This window comes from Epargyreus clarus, unplaced genomic scaffold, assembly GCF_041222505.1.
Source record: "Epargyreus clarus isolate Ecla_fem2 unplaced genomic scaffold, WU_Ecla_fem_2.2 ptg000001l, whole genome shotgun sequence".
Taxonomy (NCBI): Eukaryota; Metazoa; Arthropoda; class Insecta; order Lepidoptera; family Hesperiidae; genus Epargyreus; species Epargyreus clarus.
The window spans coordinates 3869954-3891728 of record NW_027332209.1 but is presented as its reverse complement, the minus strand read 5'-3'; the positions used below and the strand labels follow the sequence as shown (position 1 = coordinate 3891728).

Below are 21775 nucleotides of genomic sequence, written 5' to 3'. Positions count from 1 at the left end.
CTTTCAGATGTTATTTAATTAAATACTTTCTTATGTGAGTAGAACAATGCGTCCAATTACTTCAGAAAAGTGAATTAAATTATCTGTCTAGACAGTAAAGAAAAATAATATTTATCTTTAGAATGTCAAGATAACAGTAATAAATATGTTGTGTATACGCAGCTTAAACTGCGATATTGATGTTTTACAATACTGTACTATAAAAGTCGGTTAATATCCCTATGTGTCGATATTTAATATTGAACAAATTAACTGTAATAACATTAATAAGAAATAAAACTTGTAAAATGTAAATGTTTTTTCCTTCATAAGAAGAATTAAGGAAAACTAAGTCATCGAGAATTTCATCAAATAAGGTATGTGGATTTTGTTGTAACATAATTATAAAGCTGTGTTTAAGTTCTTTGAAGTATAACAAATAGAGTTACTGTCTTTACGAAGTTTATTTCCTTAATTAAAAAAATAATAATAATCAAAAATCAATACTCTTTACAAAAATAGGAAGAACTGTAAGTTATACAGGTCGTATTTTTATTAACAGTGAGACAAATAGGCCTCTGGGATTTGAATCCGGAAAAGTTTGTATTGCCAATTTTTAAAACATCAGACTTCAGCGATAGATAAGTATTATATGGTCTTTAGCATCTTACATTCGCAAGTATAGTTAATGAAAGCAGCAGTAAGTGGTTTTACAGAACACAAGTATGTAATGATTTGTACTATACCATCTATGATATAACGTACAAGACATAAGTATGAAACTGAATGAGGGCAGCAAGCGAGCTACTGGCATCCGCTCGACAACTGTAACACGATCGCTTCTCACAGCTGCGGATGATGTTTCTACATCAATTGAATGGCGTTAGTCGCTGGAAAACAGCTAAATCAGATATTTTATGAAATTTCTTTTTTTTTTAATTTAGCCTGTAACTTTAAATAAAAAATATGAATTAAAATAAGTGAGAACGTATTTGATGTTCGTTATATGTAGATATTTATGTTATATAATAGTAGCTTAGTTCCGTGGTTTGTATAGATTATAACTTATCTACTAGTGTTAGGCGCGAAATATTTTAACTTTGGATCTACCGTGCGTCACAATTATCAAGTTTACTGTTTTAATTTAGAGATTCATATAGAGTAATCGAAATAGCGAGGACAAAAAATATTGAAAAATAAACTCTTCACTAGCTTCTAGGCGGGATTTCATCTAGCAGCAAGCTTATAAGGGCTGTTACTTGGTTGGACATTTTTTTGTTATTAGTCTTTTTCCCAAAGATCCAGTTGTGTAAGAACCTACGACACAACTACCGTCTAATGGCGCATGACGTTCGTTTGTATTGCCGCTTGTCATGTTCTGCCAATACGATCCGCACGCACTATTTCAATTGAACGGCTTCAACTCCTGTTTACGTACTTCAGAAAACTATACGAAGTTCTTTAAAATATTTCAAATGACGACGACGAACTTTTGCACATTTTTTTGAAATTATGCACCTTTCTTGATCAGTGTCCAAAATTATTTATGTTTTAGATTCATTTAATGACCAAAAAAATATGAATGATCAATTTTATTGCTATGTACAAGAATACTGTCGATGGAGAAATAAAGTACTTTTGCTCAAGATACAAACAGATTAATCAAATTAATAGCTCTGTTTCTAGCTGTAGCTAACTTACAGCAATACAATTTTCGTAATTTGGGAAGTATTGGCTGGTTCGTGCCTAATCTAGAATTCTAGGCCAGCTTTCATCAGGATAATCTAGCAGCTCTTTGAGTGTTAAATACTCTTCACGAATTTACAGACGCTAAGCAGAAGCTTTAATTATAAATATCAGAATTTTGAAAATTTGAAGAAACTTTCTTCCACCCGAAAAATGTACGTCAATACAAAATATTACTAATAGCTATAGTCCTATAAGTAAAATCTTTATAGAAAGATAGTAACAATTTATGAAAAGGTAACAAGTACCGTGCTTTCAAGAAATTGAAAACGGAGTGAGGAAACAAAGATATTTTAATTAATAGATATTTTCCTAAGTAATTAATACTAGACGGAAATGGAAAGACTGTAAACAAAAGTCTAGCGGGATTATGAATACTGGGAATTAATTTTACTCTTTATTTAAAAATATGCTATTAAAATTATTAAGTTCTAGTGATCGTATTTGTTGTGGATCATGGAAAAAAAATGATAGATTTGTCGCATTAAGTGTTTTGACTTTCGATGCAGATTATACAGGTTTAAATTGCATTTAACTATCTTTGATATCAAAGTTGTTAGAAATTAATTATTCCATGTTAAACGGTGAAGAAAATATGAGCATATCGCTGCCTTGCAGCTTTTCGTAATGTTTATAAGGTAATTATTCAGTCTCCTAGGATTTTATCGCGTGGTTTATAATCGGCAAATGCTCATTCTATATTAAGCAAAGGATGCATAATAATTCAATGATCATGGTCAACAGTGAGGGAGAATACACAGACGGATTTCAGAGTGGAATTAATTGCATACAGCTGGGCTGCCAGTCGCTCATTTTCAGATTTACAAATAATTTCATCACTTGCTTTACAACGAGCATACAGTCCACCTGATGATAAGTGTCTACTGCCGCCCATGGACATCTGTAATCAACCTCAGATAGGATTAGATATTCCCACCTGAGGTCGGCCACAGATGCGCCGGTACCCCTGAGGACTAAGCTGGAACGCCTCGGAAAAGTCTGTCTCCCTTACCACACCCTTCAAACCGGAACACAGCAGCGCCTAACACTTCTGTTATTAGGTAGACATAGGTGTGGCGGTGGTGCCGTCGGAGTCGAACCACAAAGGGTTCTACCACCTTATTTATTATTTACAGAAGTTATTTTTATTTGTCTATCGCTTTATAAATTTATTTCATATTATAACTTTTTCCTCTACGATATAGTTTATATAGTACGTTTTTCAGAAACTTTATATTTCATATTTTTTTTCCCTATTTAAAAAGTGTTTAGTAATAGCACTTAAACGACCAAACAAAACACTTAAAATAAAAATAAACTCCACGTTCTGCATCGTGAAAATAAATTGACCTAATAAATCCTCACGTAATTAAATCAACGGCAATTGCAACCCATCTGTTTGTTGCTAATTGTGCTATATTGCTTCATATATTTCAATTATCCGACAACAACGGTCCAAATCCGGCGAAAAATTTCGTCCCGGTATCGCCCCGGGTCGCAGATGTCGCTCGCTTACTTTAAGCGAAAAGGTATTATTTACTAGGTGTGCTCCTGTCCTGTGCCCTTATTTACAAAGTGTCTCGTAACCTGTCCTACGTATACATAACTCACATTCTATCTATATCTTCTTAATAATAACATTGTTAAGCGTTACTGTGTTCTCGTTTGAAGGATGTCGTTAGGTAGAGACGCGTTCCAATTTAGTCTTTAGGGGTAGCAAATCATATGTGTATATGTTTGTGTGGTAAGGGAGACAGACTTTTCCGAGGCGTTCCAGCTTAGTCCTCAGGGGTAGCGGCGCATCTGTGGCCGACCTCAGGTAGGAATATCTAATCCTATCTGGGGTTGATTACAGATGTCCATGGGCGGCAGGAGCCACTTACCATCAGGTGGACTGCATGCTCGTCTGCTACTCTTATATTATAAAAAAAAAAAAAAATATATGTGGCTGTTAAAATTAATAGGTAGTTCTTGGTGGGTGTGGCAATAGGTAGTTCTCTTATTCTATTGGAATTTCATTACATTCTCGTTGGCCACTTCTATAATTACAAAATCTTTTTTATTTAAATATATCTCTCTTGTGTATAAGATATTGCAGATAGCTCAAGGTAGTTTGTTTCAATATTACCAATTTTTATAAAATGGTCTGAAACCTTTTTCATTAAATAGTCTACTAAAATCAATAATGTTTTCTCAATTCTGTCAATAATTCTAAAGATAAGCTTGTTTAAAAAATCTCTTAAGCATTGTAAAATTAGAGTATAGGTAAAAAATACTACGGTGACAATAGCATAGTAGTTCAAAATAATTTAGAAGTTAAATCCCTAAAATAGGTCGTACAAATTATACAGCACATAACTGAATTAGCGACAATTGCCGGTGAGTAATTGATTGAAATAGAATTAGCTATTACCAATATCGGCCATGCATTATTACCATTTATCAATACAGTGTAATTCATTGTTGTGTTGAATAATCGCTATGAATACGGTAAACATGTAAGTTCACTTTCGACCACAATTCTACTAGTGGTCTTAAATACTAGTAATAATAAATGATATTTGATTTATCCAGTAATAAATTACTGGATTAAATTAAGTATAAAATAAATTTTATTTAATTCGATCCATATCAAGTCACCTATTCTAGTACACATTAGTAAATTACTTCCCTGGATATGGCGACGCATACGGATAATTGAAAAGGTCGTCATTGTAATCAAACACTTTGTTGCTAATGGTTCTATATTGTTCCATTTACATAAATTAAATTGCTTTGCTATATCGCTAGATTAAATCTAGCGAATAGGGACCAGATGCTGTGTACGATTTTAAGTGTAAATTGCAAATTGCAATCAACTCTATTAATTAGCTAACTGCCCTTAGCAGTAAAATTCGTAATAAGTAAGTTAATTTATTTGAAGAATAAATAACTTTGTGAAAATTAATTCTTATTACAAAGTCGTATACTACACAAGCTAGAAGAATTAAATTATTATGAATTAGTTAATTAATTCTTATTTTCTAGCTTTAGTCGGCTATTGTTGTAACATTCAATCCTATTTAATTGACTTAAGTCATTACATCTTTTCTAATCACAATTACTAAATTAGATAAATGTCGTAAAATTTTTAATTATGTTTTTCTTTACCTTGAGTAAGTGTATAAGTCTTAAAACGCATATAACTAAAAAATGATCGTCGAGCTTCGGACTTGATGAGATTGAGAGGCCGAATGAAAGCACTATTACTGCTGTAAGTATTATGCCATACATTTCAATGACCGTGATATATCGTCTGTGTATTGAACAAGCTCGCTCGGAGCGGGCCGCAGATGTCGCTCGCTCACTTTCTGAAACGGACCGTGTAGCGGAACTGCTACATGGAAGACACAAATCGAGTAGGCATTTTATTTACGATTAGCTGTATTGGTTAGCTGTAAATGTGTGTATTGGAAACGTTTCTAGGTTTCTGCAGTAATCTATTGAACGGTTTGTAAAATTGTACCTAACAGTTGTGTGTTGTATGTTAGTTACATATAGAAACAGTTTAGGGAATTAGTTAAATGGATTTAGAACTGCAAATGAATTCATATAATAATGATAATAAAAGTTCAATCTTTGTGCGCAGAAAACAAAGGTTTTGAAGGTAGAACCCTTTGTGGTTCGACTCCGGCGGCACCACCGCCACACCTATTTCTGCCTAATAACAGCAGTGTTAAGTGCTACTGTGTTCGCTTTTGAAGGGTGTGGTAAGGGAGATATGCTTTTCCGAGGAGTACCAGCTTAGTCCTCAGGGGTAGCGGCGCATCTGTGGCCGACCTCAGGTAGGAATATCTAATACTATCTGGGGTTGATTACAGATGTCCATGGGCGGCAGTAGCCACTTACCATCAGGTGGACTGCATGTTCGTCTGTTACTCCTATATTATATAGAAAAAAAAACAAATTTTAATGTTTCGGCCGTCAAGAAAAACTTAATAATAAACGATTCATTCATTCCACTTGAACGTTCTTTGAAAATTCCAAAGCTCGGAGATGTTATTGAGAAACATTATCAGATGGAATTGACATCAAATGAACGCAATATCGACAGGTAAAAAGAAATATGCTATTGAACACGGTGTGAGTGCTCCGTCGTAATATAAGTCTACAAAAGAACTAATGAATAAAATATCGATAATTTTGTGAATAAATCATTAGTTTGTTCTGTCGACCAATAATTCAAATGTATTAAACAAGAAAAGTTTTAAACTACATAACTAATTTTGAGTCTTCATAATATTTTCTTGAATGTATTAAATCTCCACTTGCACTGGGTCGGGCCTGAATATTGTCTTAATTATATTATTTCTGAGAAGAGACATATTATGCCCAATAATGGGGCAGTTATGGGTATGTTAATATCGACTTGTATACATGAATATGCAGTCGAACACTGCCTGAGTGTCTGATGTGATGAGACGAACATTGCATTTAAATTGAAGTTTATTAGTTGCTTTGTTTCTTTTGACGACATTTGTTTTAATTTACTGCGCCAAGATTGTTGTTTCAAAAAGATAAAAATGAGGAAATATAATTTTTAATATTGTCATAGTGAGAAAAGAAAATAAATAATATTGGGTCACATCAATAATAATAAAAAATCTTAACAGCTTTACGTAGGAATACTAGCTTAACCAAGGTGTGCTTCCTCAATTTCCATCTTAGATTGTACATACACTTAATTGAGATCGACCACAGAATTCTTTTACCTTTGTTGATTAATTTGTATTAATTAATGATTGATTAATTTATTTGATTGAAATGTATCGCATAAGCCACTCCCCTGGATAGTAATAGGTATAGGAAATCTTAGGAACGTGACTAATGTTACAAACATGACTAATTCTACTAATGTGACTAATACTGGCAATATTATAATTCAGGTCTAAATCTCATTAAAAGTGTTCGAGTTCCGTTAAGATTTTCCGGGAATTTCAATTTAGGGAAAACTTCTTAAATACTGCTATTGTGTTGTAAGATTGACAGCCATTATGCCGGATTGAATGATCGGTTATTAATGAACCAATTTATTGCTAACTTGAGCTGCGTTAGGTCGTGTTCACACTAGGCGAATATTGTTCACTGTTAATTCTTCAGCGTTTTAAAAAGCGCTGTTAGATCTCTATTTTGTGCAACTCTGGATTATTTATGTGAGCCATATTTGCTCATTTTCGGTTTTTGAGTGCCCTTTTGTGCCCTTCTTACTATTAAGTAAACAATAAAAGGTTAATTATTATTTTGTTTTATTTATCTGTTGGTCATTACAACGACTGAGAGTCCGAAAAAAGTATTCAAAGCTGTTCAAAATCTACCAATTCGCACTTGGCCAGTGCGTTGGACTATGACCAAACCTCACTCTGAGAGAAGATACGTGCCCAGACGTGGAATAGCTTGAGGCCGGCGACACTTTTGTGAAATTAAAATCCAACCAAACTGCACAGTGTAATCACAGCCTTCCTTGGAAAATTCAATTGAAGTCGGGGATCAAAGCGTTTCCCTGACACTCGAGTTCGCACACAAGGCTTCATGTCCCATTTTCCTCCCATTTGATAACTCTTTGACTTAGTGTATTGATTACGATGCTTTGGTTACAAGGGTAGGGGCTTAAATTCTCACCTTACATATTTTATCATATGAAACGGTATCATTAATATTTTGTTGCTATGGCAAGTGATAATTAGTTTGCTATTTAATAACTTTTCAGTCTCGTACCATGTTGTTTTGATGTTTTTGAGTCCATACCAGAAGTCTATTGGTATATTTTGTAATACAGAAGTGGCATGATTATCGGCCACTGTCGTCCATCTGTAATCAACCCCAGATAGGATATGTCCTGTCTAAGGTCGCCTACAGATGCGTTGCTATTCATGAGGACTAATTTAAAATGCCTTGTGTATGTCTCTTACCACACAATTATACCTGTCATTTCAGAAAACAGCAGCGCTTAAAGTTGTTGATATCAGGCTAACACCTAAATATATATAACCCAAAGGTGACTAACTTACATAGTGATCTATCAACGCACAGCCCAAACCACTGGACGGATCGGGCTGAAATTTGGCATGCAGGTGGATGTTATGACGTAGGCATCCGCTAAGAAAGGATTTTGATCAATTCTACCCCCAAGGGGATAAAATAGGGGATGAAAATATTACTTCGTAACGCGAGCGAAGCTGCGAGCAAAAGCTCGTTGTTGTCATAAGAGAGAAGCTATGGCAGTCGTATCCTTAGAGTTTTTTCATGAACGGTTCCAATCCAAACTTTCAAACTTAAGTAGACAAGTAGATTTAGGGAACCTTTTAGGGAAAATCGACTATTAACGATTGCAAAGCGTCGTTAGCGTAAAAAAATAATTGAATAAACAACAAACATTAATTTGATTCTCAAACGGTTCATAGACTAATGTATTTATTCTCGGGCGATTTACCGGGTTGGATATAGTTATAACCCTCATTATTCATCAGCGACCATTCGCATTTGTATTTCAAATTGGCGTCACAAATGTAGGGACATATGTTGTTTGTCAAATTAGTTAAACAACGGAAAATAATTCATAATGAATACGAAATTATCTGTCGGTTGATTCGCTCAATTGAACGCGGTAGTGATCGGGTTAATTTTAATTAAGTAAATTTCTGTTCAGAGAATAGACAGAGAATTTAATCAAAATTCAAACACCATCTATTTTGGCCAACCCCATAAAGAACAAGTCTAAAGCTATGAAGTCATAGCCTATAGAAGCATATAGATGTAACAATGCATCATAGATGCATTGTTACTTCTAAGCACTGAGGTAGATGTAAATCATCCAGCATCCACAGCCCTACCGCCAAAATGCAGTACTGTTTCACGCTAGAAATATGAGTGACGGTGGTACCAATTAGGCCAATTCTCTATTACGTAAGGTATACACATGTCATTTTTACTTTTAACTTAATGCTTTTCACGGAATTATTTTCTTGAAACTAAGAATCTGCTTTGAAGTAGAGGTATTTTTGAGTTGCAAATATTTTTAATCAATAGTGGGTAACCTGTAGAATTATCTTCTATTTAAATTCCTTTCGGCTTCGTTCGATTCATACTATAAATTAATACCGTAATGTTCATTCAAATTTTGCTGCATTTTAGTTACATATAAATGTACCTATTATCTTAAATATGACTAAGCTTACGCTTCATAAATTTAAACATTGAACTTATTGATCTTTTATCTGTCTCTATGCCTATGTAATGTTTCATATACTTGTAAAAGTACCTATGTGTTCTGTATAATAATGCAGAGTATTGTAATCGAGCTAAATATAGTTCAGTTACTCACATGTAATCAGCTCAATATTAATCTGACACAACTCAGACTCGTCGACTTGTCTTACCGCGGAATAATGAGTTATGTGCGATGAATACTTTGTTTAAAGTCTAGATATTGAACAGTTGAAGTATTTTTGATTTCGTCATCAGCTCATAATGGTTCCATTACTGGGCATTGCATTGTTTTATCAAAATCAAACTAATGACAACCATGTCCGCCATGGTGCCAAGTTAGGAATGTAGACCTCATAATATACACTAATAACACTGCAGCCTATTATAATATTCCATATTTCGGTACGACATAAGTTATATTCACTCAAACCAGCTTTATCAGACACATTTCATCCATAATAGATCTTTTAATAAATGTGTAACAAAATACCAAATTCTGCAAGGCGTTTTTTGCTAAAGCCTCCTGTCTATCCGAATGCCCGATGGTAATTAGCTACTGCTGCATTTGTCTACATGAAATAAACTCTATTAATGGACACCTTATTGGCGATCGACTAAACATGCGTTGCTACTTGGGAAGAGGAAGTTGGATTATCTATATTAATTTCTTCTACCTTCCCACGTTACATTCATGGATGGGAACCAGGAAAGCTTACTCGTTCCTCTTCATTGTTGAAGCACTAAAGATGTTAGCGCGTTGGTGTCACATAACCCGTTTATCTATACGCAAGATAAATTATTTACAGACATCGCATCACACATACGCCGATACGCTTTAATCGTAAGTGCCTGGTAATTCAATCAACCGATGAATTAATTATTGAATACATTTGAATTGCATGTTTGGGAATTGGCGTGACGATGGTAATTTTAGGAAATTCGATATACGGAATACATTCGGTGATTATACGGCAGTGATAGCCTAGTGGTTTAATTTCGACCTTTCAATCGGGTGGTCCGAAGTTCGAATTATTTTGAAGTGTAAGATAAACTGTTCGTAAAAAAATTGTTATCTAGTAAATAGATGGTCCATTTTCTCGTTTAAAGCCGAATAACGAGACTGGCATACTGTTTAACAAATTAAATTGAAGTAAGCTTACACAACAAAATATGAGAATCATTTTAATTATTTAGTCTATGACCTAAAAAGTAATTGAGGAGACGTCCGTGACATGGGGTGACACGATTCTTTGGTCCGACAAGTATCTGTAGGTATTTTAAAATGATGTAATGAAGTTTAGGTGAGACGACTATAGGAAAAAATCTCACGATTAAAAGTAATTACATAAAATTTAATAGTGCAAAGCCTATAAACTTTGATAGACGTATGCATAAAATACCTAGCGTTTAATACGAACGTTAACTTACGTTCGAAGGCAAAATTTATAGATAGCTATTAAATTTTATTGCTAACTGGTGCTAATTCGCCAATTAGTTACGCTATGAACGTGTGAGAATTGTTAAATAATGATCTAAGGTGTTTTCAGTACGTTTAAATAATATGTAACTGCTCGGTGTAAAGGTGAGTACTCACTGATCGAGAGTCAACAGAGTGATCCGCACTTGGACTTTATTAATTATGTCCTTAACCTTTCTCATTGTGAGAGACCAGCAGTAGAATAGTAATAGCTTGGGAATGTTCCAGTTTTAGAATTCGCAATGAATTTGATCGTGAATATAACATTACGTTGGTGCACTAGTTCTAGGTATAAGATTTAATTGTTAGAAGGCATATTCGCTTTGTAACATCGGATTCAGACATGTTACCAAAGATCTGGTTACAGAATGACATTTACTGATCGGTGAACGTTCAGGTACTCTGAATACTTGACTGTAGATGTTACAAGTGGTGGGCAATGTAACGTTCAGCTTAATATCCGTGTATGCATTTACTATTTAGCAAAAAGTTCTACTGTTCTGTCGTAGTTCGTCGTCTCATCATTTGTCAACTTACATACGTACCTTAACATCGCTTCAATAAATATTCCAATCATCTCGTTTTTGTTTTAAGTACTTATCTTTATATGCAAAGAAAACTTTAACCAGTATCTATGATCACAAAAAGGATTATTTGGGTCGTTTTCATTTACATTGTTGTGTCTATATTTCATCACTTCATTTACTTCAACCCGCAGACATCAATACCATATTCATGAAATAAAAGAATGTTTCCCTCCTTAAAATTACAGTTTCCAAAAATACAGTTTAGTATTTAAAGTAGAAGAATGGATTACTTAACGATTAACCGTCGTAGAGTCAACTTACCCTGATGATGCTCTGTTTTGAAGCGAAACACGTTTTAGTGGTGGTATGTATATTGTATAATGATATATATTTTTAATATTTTGCATCTGCACGCATCCTTTGAGCGAGGGAGGGTGGTATATACTGCATGGTTTAAAATATATACCATCATACATATTTGTAGCGGATTGTAACGAAGTAGTTTTAACTTAATAGCATGGGTTTCCGCAAAGTAACGCCTGATACAATTAACTATCTAACATTCTACATGTTTTTAGGGAGAATAATTCGCAACTTGTGACTAAAACGTCGAGGACCCGAGCCTGATAAATTAGTCAGTCAGCACATTGAATAAAGGCAGGTCATTAGGGTGGGTTATACGGGGAATAGAAAACATAAACAGGTAACATGTTAAGTCAGTATTATGTTCACTGAACCGTAGGTGCGTAAAACCTGTCACCTTGCGTTAGGGATGTCGATAATATGAGATTTCGGATCAGGATAACGAGATCTTAAACCGGTTTATATTATGGTTGTGGATCTTAAAATGAAAACCATGATTTTATCTGATTGATACATTTTGAAAATAATTGTTTGGGGACTAATTATGACAGAAAAGTTATTGTAAAAATTATACAATAAACTATTAAACTCATATCTCATTAATATTTTTAAAATTCATGAATTACTTTAACCTACTTTGAAGTACCAATTAAATGATTAATAGGAAAGACCTGTGTTTACCACTGACTCAAGACACTATGGATATCGATTTTGCGATTATTTGTTCCTGGCAGATCTATATTTATGAGGTAAATGAGGGAAAAGTAAATATAAGACATGGTTAAGATTTTTTATTATTACAGTCAGTCATATTCAATAGTTTCAGTTTCGGATATTCGGAACATCCCTACTCAGTATATAGGTACATTTTAATATGATTATGCGGTAGTCAGGCATGAAGGCCGTATGCATTAAGATAGGATGAATAAAACGTTTCTTACGCAAACTTGAAAACTGAGGCTTTATTATTTCTTTTTTCCATACTTGATATACCGCTTCAAGTGTTGAAGGAGCTCTATACCTTTTTTATTACATTATTTATAAAGCGCTATGTAAATATTGTGGTTTTAGTAAGCTCAGTACTCTGGATTTAAAATTAAAATTTCTTGATATACTTAGTTTTTTTTCCGACTAAAAATGAGATATCACTTCAGTAACATTAGGCATTTTTCTTGCTCTGCTTTAAAAGATAATACAGTACTTCATCCGAATACTCTGTCAGTTTTGCAATCATCGTCTACCTTGTATATAACATCTGACATTATAGAATTACAACAAAAAAACTTCAATCTTTTGGTTGTGTACTAGGAAAAATAAATATTCAAACTCTTTTCTTCCTATTGCTCCTCTACTGCCTCTAAATAAGCATTTTTGCATTTTTTATTAAGAGGAGAAATCAGTTGAAATAAATTTCCTATCTTTAATACAAAATTACCTGTAATGGGAGGTTTTTATTATCTTTGGCTTTCGTAAATATTCAAAATAAAATTGATATCTGTTTATAAGTGTAACAATAAACCTTTAGGTAAAACGTTCATTAAATCTATCAAGTAATTTTAGTAGCACTCTAACAAACTCGAACATCATGTTTACAATAGTATAGAATGCTAGAATGCTACTTTACCTAGTTAAACATCTTAAAATTACTTAGGCAATGTGCTAAGTCTGCTTCTACGTATTAATTCTCGTTATTTACTCACCATTAGTTACATGAGCCGTGTTGTTTGCTCAGACGAAAGTAAAAGCTCTAGTGTATGGCGGAGGTAATTAAGATAATAACAAGCAAAGGTAATTAGGTAACGCGGCTGAAACTATGTTACGATGTAATGTTATATTAAGATGTTATTGTTATCTTCTTGTTATAACATTGATTAAAAGCAAATGTATGCTATATTAGATATTTCCTATCATGACTTTCAATACTCTACACATTTTCCTATCTCTACCATATGTGGTTCGTCTTTTTGGTTCGACTGAAATGCATAACAAGTGGAAGTTTCGAACGAACAAGTAGTCCTAACAGTCAATCTTGGACATCTGACAGACAGACAGACGTGCTTGGCTCTGGTCTTGTAAAGCAGTAAGGGGACATCCAAATATTACGTTACATTTACATTGAAAATGCGTATTTCGAATAATACACGAGATTAGGGAAGAGGTACACAAATATCAAGACATCCCACAGAAGGGGCAGTGGGTAGAATTTTTTTTAAATCTCCTCGAACCACAATGACTTTACCTCTCAAAATGCATTAAATCGACCGCTTAATTCACACGTGTCATGCACTTCACTGAGGAGCTATTGAGAAAATCTCGCAAATTACAAAAGTAACATTATTCAATATATAACATCCCTTAACAGTAAGGGTCGTTAGTCATACTTCCTGTTTCGTGGTGGTCTCTACATAGGGAAAGTCGAAAATAGCACGTGGATGACGAGGCGGGGTGGTAAGGGCTGAGGGCTGTTTAGTTCAAGGGCTTAGGGCTCGTACACCTTTAAGTATTGAAGGGTTGCCGGATTATGTATTCGTATGGGATGGGTTTTTGAAAGATGAGGAATATCGTAGTATCGTAAATATATCAAATAAGTAAATATAAGATACAGAAATTATCCCTTCATTATGTTAGTAAGTGTAAAATATAATTAAAAAGAAAAACAACTACCTATATTAAATAAAGTGTAATTAACCACACTTGTCACGTATAACAAAAGTAATTTTTCATGATATACAATATTCTATACATAAAGAAACAAAGAAAAAAAATAAACTTACATTTTCTTTACTTGCGCCATTTAGCATAAAACACTTTGAGAGTAGACCCGAGTCCAGCAGTGGGACAGTAATATGTTGGCGACGTGTAAGTAACATCTCTAATCGGTAACATCGTGAACAAGCCCTGAGGTCTCAAAAGGGACGCGACGGGATCAGAAGGGCACTTTGCATTATGCAATCCGCACCTCGTCTCGCTTTGAGAGCGCTTAATTAAGTTTTTGTATATTCATTTAGCTGAAGGTTTGCTCGGAAGCGTAAACGAAGTGATGCTTGAGATTTGAGGTAAAATAATACTCGACATATTTTCGTAGTGAGATTACGGAGAATGATCGTCTAGTGATTTGAACTCGGCCTTTCAGCGGTGGGACGTTCGAATCCCAGGCAAGCATCTAATTTCAAAGTTGTGTGCGAATTAGAAATTAATTATCACTTGTTTAAACGGTGAAGGAAAACTTTGTGTGGAAATTTCTGAGAGGGCTTTAAAAGAGGGTTGTCAAAGATGGATGAAGTTTACCAATTTACTTGGTTATAGCGGTGAACTATGGCCTAAAGTCCTCCCACTCCGAGAGTAGATCACTGTCCAGTGTTGGGATAGTAGCGACTTACGTATCTAAATATACTCGTACATAACTCAAAAGTGACTGACTGACATAGTGATCTATCAACGCACAGCCCAAACCACTGGACGGATCGGGCTGAAATTTGGCATGCAGGTAGATGTTATGACGTAGGCATCCGCTAAGAAAGGATTTTGATTAATTCTACCCCCAAGGGGATAAAATTGGGGATGAAAGTATTTCTTCGTAACGCGAGCGAAGCCGCGGGCAAAAGCTCGTGTGAGATATAATAAACTTTGTTACGTTGTTATGTACTTACTATCCCATTGCGCGTGTTTACCTGGTGCTTGAACCACGGACCCCCGATTGAGAGTCCGAGTTTGAGCCATTTTGCAGTTGGCAATCGTTGCTTTGTGTCTCACTCTAACATTACTCGTATAATAAATATATCAGCCGTTCACTCCATTACACGTGATAGTGTCTCCAGCCATTATGGTGACACACAAAATGTATTAAGGTCCCGAATCAGATTAGTGATGTTGTTTGTAGCAACAGGAGCGTCTCCTATAAAGCTTTTACATATCGTACATCAAGTTCATGTGTCGTGTGTCGGAATTCACGCTATTTTAGTTTCTCCTGCTTTGGATTATGAACTAAAATAGCGTGATTCTTGCTGACGTGTGCCGTATGATGTGTGGTTTGCTGTATATTGTGTTGGTCCAACCTGCTTACAGACCTTACACTACGAGAATATGACGAGGATATGGGTAGAAGAGTAGGTTTGCATTACAAAGTAAAGTTAGTTTCACAAGGATTCATAAATTAAGAATTTTTAGAAACTAATTATTTCTGTTAAAAATTGGGACAAAGCTCAAATTTTGGTTGACATTTTTGTTTGAAATACATTTTTTACATAGTAAATAAAACCTATTAATTTTAAGTAGGAATTGCAGAATTAAATACATGTTCCTTAACAAGTATACATACGACCTACATAACATAGAGAAGATAACTAAGTTTCAGCGTATACGGAATCAAATCGGTTTGTAGTGAGCTTAGTAAAAGCTTTTACATATCATACAATGCACGACACGTTGTTATGAGCGGACGTGTTCACACTAACCAAAGACTTTCGACTGTATTGTATTAAAACTGTATTTACAGTAGGAACAGTCCGTTCATGGCGAGGTACTGTGTCATCCACGACTTAACTGGTAATATCTTGTTCTAGAATATATGTATATCAAACGTCAGTTAAGCTGAGGTGGTGTCTGAAAATGTACATTAAACACGATATGTACACTCATACCCCTCATTAGGATTCCTTGTGTCGAGGGTGTCATAGAATCACACAAAGACGAATACACAAACAGCAGACCTTGATCAAAAATCTGAATTCAACATTAAAATTTCTGTTTGGCCGGAGATCGACCCCGGAATCCTCTACGCTTTGGACCGGTATGGTGACGCAGATCGTCCCAATCGTTACTATGTCCATTATACAGCTATAAGTATTTAATCTCTTTGACCCTATATACGTCGCGAGGTTTTTTATAATTTTACTAAAATATACATAGTAGTAATAGACTCATGCCATTATACGACGTCAGAAAATTTACAATTACGAATTGAACTGGCTTATTCGATTCGAATCATTGGGATTACAACGTATTTGAGGGGCATTTTGTATTCAGTAACATGTTAGCCTTATGATATACCTACTTGATTCAGATGTAGCGTTGTCCTAAAATAATAAAATAATATTGTTATGTAGGCATATCAAAGGAATCTATTTCAGGTACAGAAGAGTCGTTAAATCGTTTTTATTGTACCTTTCATGAACAAAGTGAATTAGAAACTAGACACAATAAAACACACTAGAGTTATACAACCTTTATTCAACATTGGGGTCTATAAAAGTTTGGCATTTATTTAATTCAATTTAAACGTTTATAACGAAAATGTGCAATATGATCTTAGCTTTACCATACAAACACAACTTGGAAGATGAAATTTCAAAGTCTAAAGTGCTTTATTTGACTTTAGCAGTTTTTCAGTTTCTCATGCAAATTACATTGTTTGGTTTGTACCGGGTTTAACAGTGTAGGAACCGGTACATTTGAAACAATGTGTTTTATTATTGTAAAATTAGCATGGTCGTTTCGTTCGTAGATAGCAAGAACTTGCGACGGCCGTTTTTGTGACTGCAAAGTTTGCGACAGAAATAGTGTTGGTTTGTTACTGGCGTCGGCTGACCGGGATTCAAATTGTTTTACTTCGATACTGCATACTGCAAGCCAAAAATAAGTTAAAGCAAATATACGAGCGGAGACTTTGTAGCAACATTTTTAACGTATACTGTTGTTGCTAGTTGAAAGTTAGCGTCTAACTCGAAACACTCTGAAAGTTAGTACAACTAGCTGCATCTGTGTTATCTATTGGTTACACTGCTCTACACGACACTCAGTGTCGACACACTTGCAATTCAATTGGTTCTCCTGTGAATAATATTGTTCTATTTGACACTTTTGAAAACTTTACTTTATATTGAGGTAAAAATAAATGGTTTGTCATGTTTATTTGTAAATAGATAAGGTATAGGTAAAGGATGAAGATATAAGTAATTAGAGAGTTAAATAAAAACGTTTTGTAAAATCGCACAATATTTGGATGTTCGAGCTATACCTAACTCTTTTGGGGCGTTTGAATAAATTGATCCGATTATTTAGCTATTTTCGAAAAAGTCTCTGACTATTATAATTACTAATTATTAAGGAAAATTTAGCTTCATAAGGTTTATAGAAACTATTGGCTACAAACTAGCCAATATTTGGCTACAAACTAGCCAATATTTTTCATTTAAAGTTTTTAGTTCACCGAAAGATTACACTTCAAATGAACGCATTTATGAACTTCGACACTGTACAAGTACTGCGATGAATAAACGACAATCAATAAGTTGGGTTGTTTATTTTGAAACGTGATCGCGACATCGATATTGAAGACCGACCACACGCCGGTTCCGGGTGCGTTCGGGTTACCCCGCGATTGATCGGTGTTTGCTAACGTCAGTACTGGGTTCACAAAAAAAATATAAACTTATTGACAGACCGGCTAGAAATTCATAAATATAAAAAGAAATTAGTGTGTGTGCGTGCGTGTGTATGTGTGTGTGTGTGTGTGTTTGTGTGTATGAGATATAAAGCTATATAAAAATAGGCGTTACTGGGATGTACTGTTTTAAAAGTTTCGGTAACAGTGTGCCAGGTTCCAACTATGGTTCCAAGGTACTAAATATGAGTATTTAGATGACTTCATAAGTACAAAATCATCAAAATCGGTCAGTATTTTAGGAGAATAATTGCGACATATGCGCATGCATACCTATATAAACATTATTGTTGCCGACCAACTCTAAATAAAACAGGGGTGATACCTGAAGACAATTAAAGACGCGTTACTCATGAGGACTAAGATCGCCTCAAATGTAAACAGCTCTTCTAGATTTAATTGTCATGTTACGGTACAAGTAAAATCCATGTTCATTGTGTTTCAAATTCAAAATGATGCATCTGCAATCGACGTCAGATATAGTAGTACTTATGCAGTTGATTTGTTACTACTGACATCTAAAAATTACCATTTAAAAAACCAAGTGAATTTTATACCCACTTGCCACATCATTACCATAAATACCACACTTATTATAATACACTCACGCGGTTATAAGAAATCGTTCACATTTCGATGATAAAAATTTTAAATTAAACATTTATTCAAGCAGGTAACACCTTGTCATTGTGTGGTTTTTGTTGCTAATCAATATGCAATGGCGCCATTGGCCATAGCTACGTTTAAAGTCAATTCAACTTTCGGCAATAAAATTATACTAAGCATAATTTTATTCGGGTCGTAATCAAAAGGTACTAACATTATTTCGGGTAACAATTACGGAGTAACGGTTATAAGAATTATGTCGGATATGTGTTGGTTTGTAATGCTTATTTGGCTTCTAATAAATAGCTGAAGTTTTTTATGATTTTGAAGTGGATAATGAGCATGCACTCGTCCTGATTTTAAGTTTTCACTGCTGTTCATATTTTTATAAGGTTGCAGTAGGAAATGACTTTCAGTCCACCTGATGGTAAGTTGCCACTGTTGTTCATGAACATCTGTAAGCATCCTCGCACTTCAATAGGAACGCAAGAATTGCTTCACGCTAGAAATAGGTATGGCGGTGGCACCAAGAATGTGCTATATACATATACGTAATGTTAGGTACATATATACGTAGCGAATGCAGATTAGTGTCTTAAATGGTAATTGATTAGTTAAATGGTCCATTTATTTTGTGCAACGGACATAATATGGAACTATACACTGGTTTGAAAGGAATCTCGTATGTCTCAAACTGGTTTAAGCGGCGGGACTGCCGCGCCTATTTCGGCTTTTGTAGTTATGCCATTAAATGGCTTGGATTACGTGGAATGGAAATTTGTTTTTATGAAAAGCTTTCTACAAAATTGTATTCAACTTACCTTCTTAGTTCATTTGTATGTGAGAGTCAAATCTTGCAACATAATTAAAAAAAAGTTAAAATTTGCAACATATTTAAAAAAACAGAAATTTTGTACACATCTGGTTTGGCTGACAGTTACTTTACTTATCCATGTTAGTCGATCATCTATCTATTTATATAAAAATGAATATTTTTCTATATATATTTAACAGAATCGACAAATATATTTTATTTCTTTAAAATGCGGGCAAAGCCGCGGGCACCACTAGTACCAAAAATAAGTTGTTACTTTATTTTTAAAAACCTTTTTATTTTAAATATAAATTGTATTGTCATTTTATGTTACTCTACCTGTTTGGCTAATTAATCATTTGAATGGATTTTAACATTCGTAGAAAACTGTTCCTGTAGTAACATTCTTAACCCTCTAAGGATGACACCATAAGACGTAAGTATAGGTACACTATTCTATATGGTCTTATGATTAAAACAATTGCATTACTAATTCCATGATGGCCGATACTCCGATGCAAATTCGTATCGCACGACTATTATGTTCTGGCTAATTTATGATCTAGTTTAGTGCTTGTTTACGATGTATATGTTAAACAATTATAATCTAGAGTAATATTAGATGCTATAAATTTTATTATCTTGTTGCAGTTCAGTTGTAAATCTTGTACGATTGAATAATATTGGTAGTCCTTTGATTATCTTAACATATGTACATAATAGTGTAACTTATTTAGTATTAAGTATTAAGTAAGTAAGTATTAAGTATAGTTTAACTTAACACACATACATTTGGAACCATATTATCTAAATATATATAACTCAAAGGTGACTGACTGACATAGTGATCTATCAACGCATAGCCTAAACCACTGGACTGATCGGGCTGAAATTTGGCATGCAGGTACATGTTATGACGTAGGCATAAGCAAAGAAAGGATTTTGATCAAGGGGATAAAATAGGGGATGAAAATATTACTTCCTAACGCGAGCAAAACCGCGGGCAAAAGCTCGTTCGTTTATAAAATTGTAGTATTACACAACGATGAAGTCAACACTAAGATGAAGAAAATACCTAGGCATAGATATCGTCTGATATGCAGAGGGTAGAGCATTCGATCCTCTGTCAGTAAATTATTAATTAAATTTGGATTCTGTTTAAGCTAAACCTACCCAGGAGGAGTCGTAGAACGCCAATTCCACTCCGGGTTGACGGCAGATGTCACTTACCAACAGAAAAATGGCTTCGTTTCAATTTCAATTCCATGAAAACTATGCATAACAATGGAACATATAAATAGGTCAGCACAGCTAAATTTCAACCATTCTTAAACCCGTGTAAGCATTCACAATACGCTTTTAGCACCAATAGGGCCGCAATATCCTCGTCAATTTCCCGGACATCCTGTGGCGAGAACAACAATGTGTGCCAATTTCAAGCTCAGTCGAGAATACGTTTAACTTGACATTTTAAGACCTAAATGTCTAGTGGTTACAGCCGTTTTTCTGTCCTTTTTTATATCCTACTGCCAGGGTTACTCGAAGCGGGGGAGTCTTAGACCACTTGAGGAGCGTACTCCACCATACACACGTGGTGGAGTTTTGCGCATTAGTGGGTGATCAGTATTGGGTATTTTCAGTTTAGTCATAAGGCCTCCAAAAAAGTTAAGCGACTGTTACTTAGGGTACTGACGGACTTTGATGGCTCAATACGGTTGGAAGAAAGGCGCGTAGAATGTAGTCGGCAGTCAATAGAAATTTAGTAAATCATCATCAGTCCAACTCCCGATCGCACTTAACCATTGCTTATTTCTGTAGTTTTCGTTAATATTTATATAGGCCGCGGTTATGCGCTATTTAGCCAGGCTTTCCATGTTCTAAAATTCTTACAGCAGTCAAATTAACGTGACATACAATGCTTACCTTAATAAGCAAGAGTTAAACCAGTTTAACCCGGTTAAGTTTAATATAGTGCTTGTAAGCACAAAAGGCCTGTAATGGCTTTAAGCCATAAAATGTCTAAAGTGTGTCTTTACTCTTTAAGTTTGCGAGAAGTTTTATTATTTATTATAATTTGTACTTTTACGATGTCATTATTTACTTATTATGCTCTAAAAGGCTTTTTCTTTACTTGTGAATATTAATTGTATGCTAAATAATTTACCGCAAATCCGTCGTGGATAAATGATGGAATCTGCTCCCGTCTTCGTCAATTGTAAGAAGGAGGTTGTGCTCAGCAGTGGGATATGAAAAGGGTTTTAGCGATAGCTTACACTCATATTAGGGTTTCATATGTATAACTGTATACACGGTTGTTGTTAATGAATAAGTAAGCGTAATTGGATAAGACATTGTATTAAAAAAGATAGATTATATGTTCGTTGGATGGTGACAAATTGATTAGGAATAAGTTGGTTTAAAAGGAAAGGATTACTTCGTAGTCCGGAATAATAATAAAAAAAGTTATGATGTTGAACTGGACTGTCCAGTTTAAGCACAATAGTATGGGCAACGTGTATTCAATCAACATTGTTACAATTTTGTTTTATTAAACACGCCGTTATGTTGCGTTTGCG

General features: G+C 34.6%; 1 protein-coding gene across 1 annotated transcript in view; it reads left to right on the top strand.

The window, feature by feature from the left end:
- Positions 1 to 21775, top strand: part of boi (brother of ihog) — an 86365-nt gene that overhangs the window by 5662 nt on the left and 58928 nt on the right. The window lies entirely within an intron of this gene.